This window comes from Cryptomeria japonica, chromosome 9 (assembly GCF_030272615.1).
Source record: "Cryptomeria japonica chromosome 9, Sugi_1.0, whole genome shotgun sequence".
Classification (NCBI taxonomy): domain Eukaryota; kingdom Viridiplantae; phylum Streptophyta; class Pinopsida; order Cupressales; family Cupressaceae; genus Cryptomeria; species Cryptomeria japonica.
Window position 1 is genome coordinate 330,769,501 of NC_081413.1, and position 18,684 is coordinate 330,788,184.

The window sequence follows — 18,684 nt, forward strand, 5'->3', positions numbered from 1 at the left end:
TATTTGCCTCCAAAAGTATTGTTCTTTAGCAATTGAGGAATAAAGCTTGTGAATAAGGCAAATTTTTATTTCATCAATATTTTTTAACTCATTCCTTGAATCTAGATATCATTTTGTAATGCATCTAATCTAGCCATAAATTTATCTTTCTTTTCAAAGATATTACCAATAAATCTTTATTCAATCTTCTAATATTTATCTTCATTATTTAACGTCTTAGCAATTTGAAACATAGTCAATCATTCCACGGATCTAGATATCCTTTTGTAATGCATCAAATCTAGCCATAATATTAGGTTTCTTGTCAAATATGTTACCCATGAATCATTTTTCCATCTTCTAATGTTTATCTCAACATTTTTAAACTTCTTAACAATCTAAAACATAGTTGACTGGTCCTTGAAACTAGATACTTTTTTAATGTATCTTGTCTAGCCATAACTTTATCTTTATTTTCAAAGATGTTTCCAATGGAACTTTATTCCATCTTCTAATTCTTATAATAACATTATTAACTCCTTAGCAATCTAAAACATATTCAATCCTTCAACTTTTGTGTTCTGCCAGTCAACAATTCTATCATCCAAAAGGGGATGTTGAGTTTGCATTTTATCAAATAAAAAAAGAAAACCTTTTCATTTACCCATTTTTAACATAAACAACAATTTAAGAGTGATTAAATCCAATCATAGATAAGGTAGACAAAGAGGGAAAAAAAAAAAAAAACTTTAACCAACCTAGAGAAACAATGGCACAATCCAATTACCTAAATTAATGTAGGGCTAACCTAATGATTAAACCGAGTGAAATCTGCACCTTCCAATTCCAAATCTATCAAGGCATTTTTGTTAATGAAATTAGCAATATCTTCCCAACTATTCAAAGATGGTTGAATTTCCCTTTCTTTTCATTTTCTAGTTAAAGTATAGTTAAAGTCCCTGATAATCATCCATTTCATGTTTGTATCTCTTAATGGTAGTTAGATGGCACCAAAGGTTTTTCCTAGCACACCTTATATTATGGGCATTGATCTTGGAAATCATCCAAGAAAAAAAATGTGGTGAAATAAAACATCAACATGATTGGAATCTACACACAAAATATACCTACACATCTTAGGTTCTTGAACCAGTAAAATGTTAAACTTCTAATTTCTAGCTAATTTCACTAGAAGAACATGCTTATGAGGGTTATTTAGTCCTTTGACATTCCAAGAAAAAAATCTCATTTTTTTAAATGTAGTGTATCCTTGTTGCATAAAGCATTTAAGGTACACTAACTTCATTCACCATTTACCTCTTTATCTCTCTCTCTCTCCCCCTTAGGTCTTTATGGGCTAGACTTCCATTTTTTATATGTGCAATCTACCATCTTCTTGCACCTTGTTTTCTTGGAAAGGAGCTTAGGAAAGTTCATTTCTTGAGTTATATGTACTTCCATCTACTACCTTCAAGTAAACCACTAAGGGGTAACTTCTCTTAATCACCAAAACTATAGACAAAGGCAATCTTGCCCTTACACCTTCAAATTGGCAAATCAAGCATCTCTTCCCCTACTTCATCTAGGGTACTCATCCCTAGGAATGCCTCCCAAAAAAATTATTCCATCCAAGATAAAAAAAAAATGATTTGTTTCCTTCAATGAAGGATTAAAATATTTCTCAACTAAAATAGCTCCTAGCACAACCATTGGATTGATGAGGTTAGGCCTAATCTTTAGAATTAGGATCGCTAGATTATTGATCATTGATTTTTTTTGTCTATACAAGTTTCTTATGTATTGTATGTAGCTTCCTCCTCATCAAGAGAAAGATTACTCTTTAGGGGAGAAAAGGGCCTACTTTATCATCTCCTATTTTCAAAGTTTGCATACTCAAAAAGGAAATTTGTAGCCCAATAGCCAAGATTTTTTCATGAAAAACATAAGATGGGATATTTTTCCAAAACCAAATCTTCTTTCAATTAAACTTAGAGGAGATGGAAATATAAGGAGAAAGGATAGCTATAGCATTATACTAGACAAAATTCTTGCATAAAAAGATGTTTCTTGAACTTTGTAATAGGATCAATGGCCAAAAGCAATTGATATGCCTCTTAAAAATTCTTCTTCCCAATATTCCATAGGGCATCCAAGCATCCTAACCCAAACAATTTTAAACAAAGATACCATCTTTACAAGACAAGATTGGTCCTACCCAAACACCTAGGACCCCTCACTAAGATGTTATATAAATCTTCACAAGAGAAAGAGAAAAAAAAAAGCCTCTAGCCATAGTTGCAACATCTAGTTGTCTTTTAGTGCAATAATACTTGAGAGCCCAAGACTCAACTATGTCAATGTTTGGGTGAAGTATTATTGAATTTCCCTAAATATAATGTTTCCATTTTGGAGGCACCCCTACCTACGATAATATCAAAAACCTTGACACAAAAATTTCTTTAATTAGAACCAACAAAAAGAGTGATTGGAATATTAGATATAGATCCCTCCCCTTGCACAGATTCTCTTGTGATTTGAACATAGAGGCCTAGCAACCTTTTGGTCTTGTCATTTACTCCACCTTCACAAGGCTTACATAGTGCATGAGAAGGGGTAATGGCATGCATATCACCCTATAAAACTACCCCTATCCTCTAAAAGACTAATAAGGCAACAAACCACCCCCCCCCCCCCCACTTGCCCACTCTTTACACCTCTACAAATATGAGACCCACCACCTAGAGTACTCCTTGTTGGAAAGCTCCAAAAGGGACAAGATCCACTAGTTCATAATTCAAATTTTTAAATTATTCCTTCCTATCTTTCATTTTACTCTTTCGATGTGATTCCAATAAGAAAATTACATCCATCTTAGTTGTATGCTTATTATGTGTAGTATCAAAGTAAATGAATGATTCATCTTGTGAATGTGTGTGTATTGTGGCATGATATCTTTCTCTTGAGTATGATTATGAAATTGATGAATTTATTGTCTCTCTAAATTGCATTCACAATTTCATGAACATAATTAAGTAAAGATCATTAAAGGATTCTTGTGTAAATGACAAGAAGGAATTGGGGTTGTCTTCTTAATGAATCTAGATCATCTCTTCGCATTGGTTAATGAATATAAGGAATCAATTATGTGATGTCTTCTACAATATTTAGCTTGCCATTGTTATGTGTGCTAGGGCAATATTGTGTTGTGTCTCCTTGTATATTTAGTGACAACACTATGTATGTGTGTTGTGCTTCTACCTTGGAGAGTGTGTTGTATTGTGATGCTTGCCACTACCTATTGAGATGAAATTCTCTATATATAGTACTACGCATCTCTTCAACATGTGTCTATGATAATCTTTTCATGGAGATGACAATGCTTGTGTGTACATACACACAACATTTCTTAAGTTGTACTTGTGAATGCAAAAAATTGTTTAGTATGTTTTAGCCTACAAATGTCCTCAGTGAAAATCAAGTATCACATATACCATCTAATCACCACAATTAACTATGATGCTACATGAAATAATTCAAATGAGAATCAAGAGTATTTATAAAATGTTATACAAAAAAGTTAAAAAGCTGAAACCAAAGGAGATTCAATGTAGCAACACCAATTTTGCATCTAGGAAACCCCAAAATGGAAAAAAATAGTTGGTAGGGACAATTTGTTTCAATTCCAAACAAAAAAGTAGAGAGAAGATACAATAATTCATTTTTCCTATGCTCATTACCAAGATGTCGATCCTTCATACAACTAATTTTTTCTTAATTCAATTACAACAACATTCATGCAAGTTCTTTCAGATATGAATTGCCCTCTCAACAACTTCTTATAGGTGTTAGAAGGTTCTAATCATAAATTGAAATGTCTCTTTGTAAAAAATTGGAAGAGGAATGGTTAATCTAGTCATTTCAAAAGTCAATTATATAGCTAGACAAAACCACCCCTTCATATAGTCTTTAACAGTTTTGCATGCATTATGCTAGTGTGAAACTGCCATGTCAATTCTAAACCAACTCTATACAAAATTGATGGTATCAAAACCAATAGTTATTTCTTTATTGGTTCTTGGAGTGAATTTCATAACATGCAACTTTCTAATCATAAACTGAAATTTCTCCTTGTCCAAAATTGGAAGAGGAATGGTTATTCTATTCTTTTAAAAATTCACTTATATAGTTGGATAAAACCACCCCTTCCTATAACCTTTAATAGTTTTGCATACATCATGCTAGTAATGAAACCGTCATGTCAATTATAAACCAACTCTATAGGGAATTGATGGTATCAAAACCAATAGTCTTTCTTTTGTTGGTTCTTGGAGTGAATTTCATAACATGCAACTTTGATAAAACTTCACCTATCAAACATTTTTTTCCCAAATCCTTATTGATCACACTAGGTCATTTAGTATAATCTATCCATATCATATTTAGCATCTAAATTTAGTCATATCAGCCTCAATTAAAATAGTTGCATCAACATTTTCATCTCTAATTTAACACGCTTTCAATGTTTGTATATCAGCCATGGGGCTTGACAATTATCAAGGAAATCAATAGTCTTCCATCTATTTATAACAATCCCCTAAATGTGCTTTTGAGCACCATCAAGGTTTCAAAAATGAGTGCAAGACCCAAAATCATGAAGTCAAAACTAGGTTAGACCAAGCCTCAAGTGTAGTTCTATCTTAAACAACATAAATCCCAAACTACATCTCTTACAATCTTCTAATTACCAAGCTATCAACAAAGCTAAGAAATGGATGCATGCATAGGCTTCCCATAATAGATGAGGATAAGTTGTTTGGATTTCTCTTTAATGATCACCTTATGTTGAAGAACAATACCTAAAACTTGTATTCAATGATTATTTTTCTCTCTATCATGTCATGCACCTCACAAAAAATTGGTCGCTTTTTAGTAGTCAAGAAAAAAGGTTTATTTGTATACCTGCTCCAATTGTATGGGAAGGAAAATCAATAATCAATTTGTTTTGCAACTATCGTAGTTGGGTGAGAGGATAATATCTCATCTCAAAGCATCATCATCTATCATTCTACCAATATAAAGGTATGTCGGTTTCAATTGAGCAACTAGTTTTCATACTTTTCTCTCCATACTTTCTATAATCATTAGTTAAATATAGTTCTAGAAAGAATATTGGTGAGCTTAAGTGGCTGATTTGTTAACATAGCTAGATCTCATTTTTAATCTTTTCTTGTGTCCCAATCAATCAAATAAAAATTCCAACAAAAAACTTTTTTTTTCTTCATTACTTATAGCTTAGTTTGTTTCTACCTCTACTCATTTATTTAGGTTTATCTTTTGTGATTGACTTATATCATCTTAATATAGCTAACTAAAAATAGGGTATCTTCTCAACTATTTTTTAGGTCTAATTTTTTTGTGATTTACTTATAATTTTAATGGACCTGGGGTGTCTTATTTTCCTACATAATAAGGTACACTAAGTACCTTATGTCAGCTTTGTGTGTGTGTGTGTGCATGTATGTATGTATGTATACACACATGTATATACAAACACACACATATGTGTGTATATGTATACATATGTGTGTGTGTGTGTATACATATATATGTGTGTGTACATATATATGTGTATGTGTGTGTGTACATATATATGTGTATGTGTGTGTGTACATATATATGTGTATGTGTGTGTGTACACACACACATACACGTGTACATATGTATATATGTATATGTATATGTATATGTATATGTATATGTATATGTATATGTATATGTATATGTATATGTATATGTATATGTATGTGTGTGTGTGTACATATGTGTGTGTGTGTGTGTGTGTGTGTGTGTGTGTGTGCCCACACACACACACACACACACATATATATATACATACACACACACAGATATATATATATATATATAGACACACACACACACACACACACACACACACATATATACATACACACACACACAAATATATATATATATATATTACATAATATATACATATATATATATATATGTATATATATTATATACATATATGTATATATATATGCATACATAAATGTATATGTATCTGTATATACATATACATATACATATGTATGCATATGTACATATACATATGCATATACATATATACATATACATATATATAAGTATATGTGTGTGTATACATATATATAAGTCTATGTGTGTATATACATATACATATGTATGTATGTATATACATGTATATATATACATGTATATGTATACATATATATGTGTGTACATATATATATCTATATACATATATATATGTGTACATATATATATATATATGCATACATATACATACGTGTGTGTGTGTGTGTGTATATATATGTATATGCATATACATATGTGTATATGTATATGCATATACACATACATATATGCATATACATATACACATATGTATATGCATATACACATACATATACATATACATATACATATACATATATGTATGTATATACATGTGTATATATACACATATATACATATATATAATATATATAATATATATACATACATGTATATAGATGCATACGTACATGTATATACATATATACATATGTGTATACATACATATATACATATGTGTACATGTATATACATGTGTGTATTTATGTATATATATATATGTATATACATGTATGTATGCATGTATATACATGTGTATATGTGTATATATGTATATATGTATATACATGCATACATACATGTATATACATATACATATGTATGTATATATGTGTATGTATGTATATATGTGTATGTATGTATATACATACATATATGTATATATATGTATATATATAAACCCCCTCTTAAAGGGTTAAAATCGGCTAATTCTTGATGTAAACAAAGTAATAAAAAAAATCTATATATGTGAGCATAAATAGTGGACCCCCTTAAGAATTATATGAAACTTAATTCTAATAAAGAATCTTAGGACAACCCAAGAACTGCAAATGTTGGCATGGTTCTAATGAACTCTAAAAGTGATTTTGCATATACGGATCCCTCTTCCTTGACGTCTAAACCAACAATGATATTAAGTGGAAAGCAATAGTAGTTGATATGGCAGCGTCCTATTCAAAAGGGGTATTAAATTTTATAATTGAAAAAAAAAAAAAAAAAAACTAATATGAGTGAGCATAAGGAGTGGAACCCCCTTGGAGAATTATGTGAAAACTCTTAACGAAGCATCTTAGGACAACCCAGGGAATCCAAGTGTTGGCTTGGTTCTAATGAACTCTAAAGGTGACATCAAAACCAATAATGATATTAAGTTGAAAACAATAGTAGTTGGGATGGCGGCAACCTCTTTAAAAGGTAAATTAAATTTTATAACTAAAAAAAGCTAATATGGGTGAACATAAGGAGTGGAACCCCCTTGGAGAATTATCTGAAACTTAACTCTAACAGGGCATCTTAGGACAACCCAAGGAATGAAACTGTTAGCTTGGTTCTAATGAACTCTAAAACTAACTTTGTATATGAGGATCTTTCTTCCTTGACATCAAAATCAACAATGATATTAAGTGGAAAGCAATAGTAGTTGGGATGGCAGTAGCCTCTTCAAAAGGGGTATTATATTTTATAATTGAACGTAATTCTACATTAGTTATAAACATCGTGCTAAAAAGAACTCGCCCAAATTGGAGATAAAAGCATAATGCAAAAAAGATCTTAACCATCTGGTTGAATTCCTCTGATACGGATATCAACACTACATGCCATTGGGTGTAAGGCCTTCCCCAAACCAAGCTTTGAATAACTCAGTTGACCATGTTTGACCCTATTAATAAATGTATATAATTCAATAGAATGAGCTATGTTAGACAGATAGATTGGTGAGAAAAGTAATTGAACCAAGTTATAGTATTATTTCACCTTGTGGTGTGCATTTTTGATGTGTTATGAATTTGAAATCCTAAAAGATCCATTGATTGGATAATCTTGAACTAACGTATGTCAGCTATATCTGGATTTGCAGAACTTTATTATGATGTTGGAAATATGATGCATATCTAATAAGTGAATGAAATTATGAGAATTATGATAATGGCTTTTGTGGATAAATTGGGATATATGAGATATTGAATTGTTAATGTCAATTGTATGCAGAGTGTTTGATGTGTATGCTTATTCATGTGTTTAATACTTTATGAGGATTTTTGGAAGTACTAATGTGTAATTGAGATGTGCAGGAAAATTATCCATATGACCATGGAAATATTATGGAGAACCAAACCTAGACCTATGTACGTTCATAAAACCAGGGTTGTTCTATTTGGAGAGACAACACCCCGTTCATATCGTATTTTATTCGTGAAAGTGATTGTTGAATGAATGTTAAATTGAATTTCGTTTATTGTGTAAATCCAACAAGAGACAAGATTTCATGTGTAATTTTGGTAAAAGTATTTTTATTGTGTCACTTGACACATGTGATCAATTTATGTTTTGAATTTTAGATTTGTCTCTTGGAGGGAGTTGTTTAACTATAGTTTTTTCAATTAATTTAATGTGGTTCCATAATTGCCTTGGGTAGAGAATCTTTAGGATGGTCAACTTAGGTTTGACCCGAAAATTAACTTCAGAGGGGGTTAAAAAGGGTTAAATGGACTCCAAAGGATAGTTTAAAAGTGTTTCCTAAAGCCCATAAGGTATACCTAAGGGTTAGGAGTAATTTTAGGCATGTCTAGACTCCCATGTGACCATTTAGACACCCTAAAAAGTAGGTTTCCTAAGTTGAGCGAAAATTGAAAATTAGAAGGCATCATCTAAGCTGTTAACCTTCCCTTTTGGATGTGAGATCCCTTTCCCATTTCACCCTACCTTTCCTTTTTAGTTTTAGAAACCTGTGAGAACTCTCACAAAGGCCTTCTTTAGCAAGAATGAGAAAATTAGTGGGTAATCACCCACTCTCCATTTTTGGAGACAAGAGAATTTTGAAAGAAAGGATAGATTTTGATTTAGGATTTTGGCTAAGTGAAGAGAAGCTAGGGGTTGTGGAATTGGGCTGCTCACCCTCAACAAATCTAGCATACCTTTGGGCAATTGAAGGTTGGTTTAACTTTCCCTATAATGTTTATACACAATGCATGTTGTGATGAAAAGGATTTGTTAGTTTTCTTGTATGTTTCCTTGGAGAATTATTGTGTCTGTGTTTTTACTCCTTGTATGCATTTTATGTGTTTTGGGCGTAACTAAGGCCTCCTACTCTTGGGAGAGAGGATGGCCTTGTGGTTGGTAGGAGTTTGATAGCCCTCGAGTGAGAGGCTCTCGTTATGAGAGTGATCACAAGGGATATTTATGTGACCCTTGCTGCTTGGCTTGTTTAAGCATTTGGGGGTCATAAGGAGGGAAATAAGGCCAGAGTGCCTTGGGGGGCATAAGGATGAGGGGTTGTTATATTTCTGATATATTTTGGTTGCCATGAGGTGGCTTTGTGTTTTATCTTACTTGCAGTCTCCTCGGGGTACTTGGTCCACTACCACCCTTGAAAAGACATCACAATGTGTGGTGCAGTGTAGCCATGGTTGGGAATGTGACTGTGGTTGTTTTCCCTGGTTTATTTGTGTTTGCATGTGTGTTACCTGTCTAGGGCTTGGTTCTCCGAGCTCGAGGGTGGCTACTAGTTAGCCTAGGCTGGGAGGTGAGCGCTCCATGGTCATAGCCTATGAATTATTGCAGGTAGTTGAAAAAAAAAAGAGAAGGACAAGTAGAAGTTGTTGGACATATGTTTTGTAGAAAAGGAATTGGAAAAAGGAATAGTTTATATTTTAAGTTGCAGAAATGTAAAGGGAAACTATACGTTATAAATTACTTGAAAAAAAAAATGTATTTATTTTAGTTAGAGTCCTCATTTGATACAAATGAGAGATTAGTTTGGGTATTTTCTCCCTCTTGTAATAATGTCTATATTGTATTCTTAAAAAAAAAATGCCTTAAACAGATGTATTATTTCTGTTAATCTATAATTGCTTAAATGAAATGATTCGGTTGGGATTTAGTTTGTATTGTTCTTAGAAAAATTTAAATGAATGCATGCATGATTACTTTGAAAGTAAATATTCAGTTTATTTCCCATTTGCATATCTCTAAGGATAGAATTAAATGATCTTAGATAAATAAAGTTGCAGAAATTAAAATCACATATTAATTTGCAGAAATTCAAGTCTAGAAATTAAATGGTCTATCTAGTTTAAATAATCACTTAGTTATATAGTTGTTGTTAAAATTATTAAACTCTGTTAAATACCTTTTTGTAGAAAATCAAATCTAGAGATGAATAGCCTATTTGATTTAAATAAAATCATATTCTATAGTTGTTGTATAATTTTTCATTGGATTTCTGTCATTCATTTATTGCAGAAAATAAATCTAAATTATTTAGTCTGTCTATGATTTATGGTATTCAACTAAAAATAAAAATAAAAAAAATAATAATACCTTGATTTAAATCTGAGAAGTAATAATAATATGTTCTATGTTTTAGAAAGGAAAAATAATTTATATTTGCTTAGATGAAAGTTTAGCCCTAAAACCAATGAGCATCCAAAATATATGCATATAAATAAATAAATATATATATATATATATATATATATATATATATATATATATATATATATATATATATATATATATATATATATATATTTACATTTAAAATATATGTATAAATATATATATATATATACATATATATATATATATATATAAATTACATTTTATAAAAAAAATATTTCAAAGCAAAAATTTAAAAAAAAAAAAAAAAAAACTGAATAAAAAGAAATGCAAGGAAAAGGGGGCTTGGCCCCTGCGGAACCCCCGCAGGGTGGCCCCCTCCTTGCAGTGGGCGGCGACCCTGCAGTGGCAGCACTGCCGGCTGCGGGTCGTGACCCGCTGGCCTAGTAGTGGCCAACCCTGCGAGGAGCCCTCCCCCGTAACCACCGCCACCGCCCCCTGTGAACAACGGCTTCTCCGTCGCCCCCCATTTACACCGCTGCCTCCCCAATCTGCTCCGCCATTCCTCCTCCGTTCGGCCCCCTGCTGTATCATAGGTAGAATGGAAACCCTAACTCGATGGGGTTAGGGTATTCCGAAATATTAATAAGGAATAAAAAAATAAAAGAAGCATTTTATAATGATTTAAACAGAATTAGGGTTCATGGGTTTCATGGTAAATTTGGGTATGTTTAACTAAAAGGGGGATAAACCTCACTTTAAATATATAAGTGTATATTAGATAAATATATATTTATATATAGTTTAAAATTATGGAAGTGTAAATTTGTCCCGAATTTAATTAGTTTATTTATCACCCTTGATTTTTTTTTTATCAATGTTAAATGTACATTTATATATAATGTATAGGACAAATTGAAGAGTTATTTATTTTAATTGGGTGTTTATATTTTATAAATGTTTTAATAGTCAAGAGAGCATATTTAAAAAGAATGCTTAAAATTCTAATTATTTTTGGAGGTTAACCGTTTAGGGGATTTTTAATGGAAAATATAATGAATATCCTACAACATTATTGTTATCATATTTGGATAAACATAGTTTAGAAGTTCAATCGGTTGAAATTAAAGCAAGGGGTAATGTGATTAATGAATGCAAAATATTAAATAGTTGATGTTGGAAAAAGTAATATATAACAACTCGATTTAAAATTATTTAAATACATTTTAGAGATCTAAATGGTTTTATTTTTATAATTAAACGGAATGAATCAATGTAGTAAAATGAATAATTTAAGAGGATATTGTAATATAATTTCCCTATAATAAAATTAAGGGACTAAGCCAGGCGTACCTTATTATCCCAAGTGGAGTCTTTCATCAGACAATTTAATTGACTTAATGATGTTTGGCACCTTAATTGTAGCTACTCAATTAGGCAATAATAATGAAATGAAATAGCAATAGTGTTAACATTTAGTAAATAATTGATATCAAACTCGGTAGTTATATTAATGTATGTTTAGTAGAAATGGATCCAGATAAGTACTAATAAGTGCAACTGAAATGAAAGGGACTTTCGAGAGAATTTAATAACACCCTCATGAAATTTATTTGCTCCGCTTGATAATAGAAATTATCATAATTGTTATGTTAGTATTTAATATCAATTAAGATTTAGTTTGGAACAACTTGTTAAGTTGTCACAACTATTTAAGCGAATGAATACATGTAATTAAGTGTTTAAAAAAAAATCTGTCGGTTGTGTTTTGCCCAAAAGTTTGGGCATGACATTGGGGTGGAAATCAATCTCTTACTTCCATGCCACATATTTAGTGCTCAATATAAGTCCAATACAAGTTGTCAGCAAAAAAATTTGGCATAGCCAAGGTGAAGAATCCTTTTGTTGCTTCGTGATTTCAAAAAACCTTTTGACACCGTCCCTAAGGATAAGCTTTGGCATAGAATGGAAGAACTTAGGGTCCCAAAGGAGTTTAGAGTTGTTGTCCACAAACCCTATGAGCAGGTTAGAGCTAAAATGAGAACTAAAGAAGGGATATCTGAGCACTTCAGCAATGCCATCAGGGTCAAACAGGGGTGTCCATTATATCTCCCACATTGTTTGGCTTATATATTGATAAACTTGAAGAGTGGTTAAACAATACTAATGGGGAAGGTATCCAATTGGCAGGATACGTGTTGAAATTCTTTTATATGTAGATGATCTTAAATTCCTATTGCAAAATCCACACAAGCATCGAGAGAGCATTCAAAAGCTATTGAGTTATTTTGTCAGGAGGTTGGGATGCAAGTGAACGCTGACAAGACCAAAGTCATGATCATTTCTTTGAAAAAGAAGAAATGGCGAGTTAATTTTATCTTCAAGGGCAGCCCTTGGAGGTAGTGGTGGAATACAAGTACTTAGAAAATTATTTTCACAATAGGCTCAGCTAGGAGACATGTAGATCAAAGAGGGTCCAAGGGGGTTGGAGAGCTTTATACATTCTTCAAATTAATTGTAAGGAAAAAAAGTTGTGGGATTGGAAGACTAAGAAAACCCTTTTCAATTTGTTAATGGTGCTAGTTATCCTTTATGAGTGTGAAGTTTGGGGGAATAGCATGTCAAACCTCAAATGAAGACAAATAGAAAGAATTCAAAAACATCTAGTCACTAGCAACCTCAAAGTCAAGTCAACGATACCATATGTTGTTTTAGCTTAAGCCGGTATGTTCCCAATTGAGGCTTCAACAGTCATTTGGTTGTTATGCTACTTAAAAAGGGTGGAAAGTATGGATAAACACCATTGGCCCAATTTGATTGTTGAAGTGGACCTAAGTCATAGGAAAAAGACTTGGAAGAAACAAAAGAGCAAGTGGATGAACAAGTGGGACATAAATTTACATGACTGTCCTAGCAGCAAAGAGGAGATTTTTAAAAAATGGGTGTTAGAGAAATTCAAGAATGTCATGTGGACAAAATAGCTAGGTAGGAAAAAAGCATAAGTTATATTAAAGAATTCAACACTACTTGGGAGCATAATGACTAAGTTTACTTGAGATCTACAATTAATGGAAAGGCCAAAATTCTAATTGCACAGTTAAGGACCGGATCTCGTCATTTGAGATGTGAAACAAGTAGACGGAAGGTGCCCAAAGAAGACTGGGAAGAGAGGACATGCATTTTTTGTAGCATGAAGGCAGTGGAAACAGAATGACATTCCATTAAGGAGTGTGCAGCATATGAAGATATTTGTCGCTAGTTTGATAATGAATTAAAGGTGGACAATCTAAATGAATTTTTTGAAAAAATAGCTCAAAATTCAAAAAAGAAGAACCAACATGAAAAAGAACTTGAATCTGGATTAATTTAAGACATCTCAACATCATTAAAATTCCTTCATTCATTCATCATAGCTCTCTTTAAGGACTACTTCTTGCAAAACAATCTAGCCAGATGTTAATTATATGAGTTTGGATTGTGTGTAGGCGCCTCCATTCATAAATGCCTATCAAATCTCCTGCATGTATAAATGTGCAAACAACTTGAATGAGGGATTCTCGAGATCTCTCGAACAGGTGATGGGGCAATTTGTCTATTTAATGCTACTTGTTCTTCCCTTTCCTACACTTCAGTTTTAGCTACAGCAAAAAGAGAGATAGTTCTTCAACCCATAAGGTTGTTTAGTTCAAATGGCATTATCGTTCACAGAATCATAGGATTTGAATCCCCATCAAGAAGGGGGAGTTCCTGATCTCTAGTCCGTTTACAATAAGTCTATATGTAAAAAAACTTCATCTGGAACTATGATAGGGTAGAAAGGGCTATCAAGGTGATTGTAGGAGAGGAGTTACTAGAAGCTACCGCACCAAGAAGCCTCTTCTTGTCTTAGGTTGTTTCTATTTTTCTCTGAATATTTTTTGATCTTCTACAACACTATCGGCATCTAGGACAAATTGCCTTTAAATTTGTTAAACCTAAGTATTACAATGGAGACATTTTAGATAATGCAATTCAAAACTATGATCTGCACAAGGGTAAGGCAAGGGTTGGTAACTTGGTGGTATGTTCCCTACAGATATCCAAGGAAAAAGCCGCTATTTGTCAACATGTTTGAGGCAATAAAGAAAGGGCTAGATACTAATAACTGCAGATTTTTTGAGCGTGAGATGGCTTTGTTCGGTAACCTGTGGCAAACCATTTCTCATAAGTGTCTTATGCACTTCACTATCACAAAGTACAAGAAGCCCAAGGTAGAGGTTGTTCGTCCAGACCCACGAGCGCACTCAGCAATTCTAGTGCGAGCTGCAGATGATGTTGATGCTAAAGTGCAAGGCAACAACAATGGTGGAAATGCCAACATAGAGGTTGAGGAAATGGGGGAGAACATCCCCAATAATTGAAATAGTTTTATTTATCTGGTTGGGGCCCCTGCATTTCTATGTACTTGGTGCTTGCTCTGTTCAAACTATGTCTATTATGTAAACATTTTAAATATTAATACTATATTCGGGGCCTGCACCTTTTGCTCAAAAAAAAATATCAACACTACAGAAGAAAAAAGAATTATGTGGCAAATTCCCTGGCTAATGTTGGGGTTGACCATGACCCTGTTATAGTGTTATACAACCATTTCCCCACTAGCTAGGAATAATCATTTTTGGTTTTTTTTGGAACTTAAGGTCCTCTTTTACATTTGACAATATTCAATTCAACATATGGTTGGATTGCCTGGAGATTTACAATATCTTGCATTGTATGTGTGTGGTTGAGGTCTATATGTGCTGACAAAATACATTTCTGATATTATTCTTAGCATTACGTTAAACAAGGTTTTATTTCTTTCCAAGTGATTTTATTGCAAGATACAGAGATTTCTAGCAATAAGTCACGTGTCAAGCAAGTATATATGCCATGAAGGAATCATGTTGATTTATTATGGTGGCTTGTGGTAGGGTGGCTAATAGGTTGGTGTTGAACACGGCAGGTCTTGATTAGAAAAATGGTGGCATGGCTCTAGAGGGTATTTTTCAGTTGTATAAAAGGTATTGCGAATGAAAGTAGACTTGTTTTTATTTTCAACTTAAAGGTTCTATTTGTGTTAGCTTTTAACAAAGTTGTTCTAGGCAATGATGATTTGAGTTTATAAGGGCTTCGTTCCAAGGCCATGATCAAGCAAGATTTCATTTGAAACTAGCTCCCTATGTTGTCGATGCTTCACAAAGGATATGGTTGCTTCAACTAGTATTTCCAAATCAATTTGAGAGAATGTTGTTTTTGGGCTCCATGGCGGAATTGGTTGGTAAAGAGAAGAAAACAACATAAGGTACCAGTGGGAAGCTTCCTATGAATGCAAGGGAGCTTGTTGATATGTTGTGTGATCTTCATAAAGCAGTACAAGTTTTAAGAGACCGTTGCTCAAATATGGTTAAGGTGATCTAGATTTAGTGGTACCTTCGAATTGAGACTATTCCTAGTGTTTGGTTTTCATTTCTTCACCCAACTATCAACACTAGGGGAAATAATATGCTTAGATTGGAGTGAATGGCTAGTTGAGCTAATGTTGAGTCAATGGATGTGAGGCGCTAGGGTTTTGTACAACTTGTTGGTTCTATTCATCTAGTCAAGAAGATTTTTTTGTTCCTAACTTTTATGCTTATTATCTTTGGAGGATTTGGAGGTCATTTTTGGACTTGGGTGGTGTTGTGACCTAATCACACTTCACCCCATTCCAAATGGGAACCCCCCTACATTTGACGTCCACTTGGTCTTTTGGTTGTGGTCCTTTGTGGGTTTTTTGCGGCAATCCCTTTGATCTTCTCGAGTCTGCAAGTGTTTGGCAAATTTTGATCAAGTCATCAAGTGTTTTGAGTGAATCTAACTTAGTCTGGAGCTTATTTTGTCTATTTTAGGTCTTTTGCCCTTCAGACTTACATTTGAGGTCATTTTCTTAGGGTTTTGGAAAATATAAGCGTAGCAATGAAGTCAAAACCGTTCAAAGAAGCTACAAGTGAAATTTGAGCGAATTTTAGCACTTACTATTTTTAGTAAGTTACACTACATCCTGAATTAGTCTAATTTTGTGTTTAAACAAACTTACTATTTTTAGTAATTCTATTTTGAGAAAATGTCAACCTATCCCGGTTTTCCCTAATTTGATGTTTGAAAGTAATTACAATTTTTAGTAAGTTTATTTTTGGCAAGTCTATCTCAAGTAGTTGATATGACACTCGTGGCAAAGCATTCCTGAAAATCCAAGTCCAAATCTGGAAAGTTGAAAAAAGAGGCAGTTGATCAGAAAAATGGCTAAGTCTGGAACTCATTCCAAATTTGACAAAGACACAAAATTTTCCTCTAAGGCATGAGAAATCTTCCTCAATCCTAAGATGGTAGTCAAAACTGAAAAGATGAGATATTTTTCAAAGAAGAATTTCTAAATTTCAAAGAATTCCTTCACCTCTTTGGAAAAGCGCTCCAAGAAGGTTTTGGCCGCTAGAATGATGAAGAGGAAGAAAGTCAACATTTTCCAAAATTCCTTCACCTCCTAAAAATGGCGCTCAAGGAAGAGATAGGGCACTAAAGTCAAGACAATGAGGAATTCTTTCCTCCAACTAAAATCTGTCCTCCTTATAAGAAATGGGCTCCAAGGAGAAGTTGGGCGCTAGAAACAAGTCCAGGAGGATTTTCCTTCTCTCTCCAAATTTCTTCATCATGGTCAAAATACACCCAAGGTTGGAAACAAAACGTGGAATTCATTATATGGAGGAATTTTCTAAATTTTCGAGATATCCCTAAGGAAGATGAAAAACGTAAAATTTGTCTAAGGCATGAAGAAATTCTTTCCTCAAGGAACAAATTTCTAAAATTTCTTCTCCAATTCAAAATGTGCCCAAGGTTGGAAACAGGACGTGAAAATCAAGGTTCGGGAGGAAAATTCAAAATTAAAGAAAATTCTTTCCTCAAGGTGGAATTATGCACCAAGAAGAAGAATTTCAAGGCATGGAGAAAGTTAGCTAAGTGAACGGATTTTCTCTCTGTAATTTCCCCTTGTTTTGTATATTATGAAATAGAGATTTTAATCTTGCAAAGATCATTGGGAGAGACTTCTTTCCTTCAAGTCTCAAATATCACAATGAATTATAATATATAATTCCACTTATAGACTTATGTGATCGATAAGATAAAGATAATGATCAAGAATAATAGAAGATAATGATCAAGAATAATACATAGACTAGATCACTTTGTAGAATAGTTGTTCTTATTATATGACTAATATCAATATCACTGCTATCTCTGATTGGGCCATAAGATATATGCCAAATGAACTAATTTTATATATCTGCACTTAGTGTAACTCACCATGATAGATTATCTCTACTATGTTTGATATGACTAAAACAATTATGCAAGATGATCTTGTTATACAGTATTATGTACCCTTCTTTGATTTAGCGATGGAGGATATGCTATAATGTCTAAATTTATGCAACATGTATAATGATAATATCACCTGTAGTGATATGTTGTTGTTTCAAATATGGATATATATATATTCTTATGATAATGGTATTGTCTTGATCCTACTTTGTATGTATGCAACCGGTTACTGTGCCAAATGGCAAATACTCAATTCAGCAAATCCAAGAGCTAAAAATAAGAAATAAAGGTACCAAATGATGCCCTTTCGATTAATATTTCATCTTCGTTTATACCTTCATCCTTCTTAGAGATACCTCTCTTCAAATAGACACACTGGTTCATAAGACATGCCTCTTTCCCTTAATCACATCTCGTTGGAGAGTAATCATTAGTCATAACAAATCATGGTAAATAATCTATATCGCACCTTCCCATTTTGGACAAGAATCTATTAATTGCATGAGGGCATGATGGCGCATTTATTGTTGGTGGCCACTTTGACTTAGTGGTGTCTTATTCAATGCTTGATGGCCATCATATTTAAGGAGATAGTGGCTCATTAATACATAGTGGGTGATTTTGAATGTAGTGGTGCATTTATTGCATTATGGATCCCCTTTTTGGGAGTAAGGAGCAATCAATAACTAGTGGTGTGAGTATTCAATTAATGATTATTCTCACTACTTGGCACTATATTTGGGAGTCTTTGGTCAAACCCTAATTAGGATTTTGCATGTTCAATCTTAGCCATTGATTGGTTTGTAATCTCAG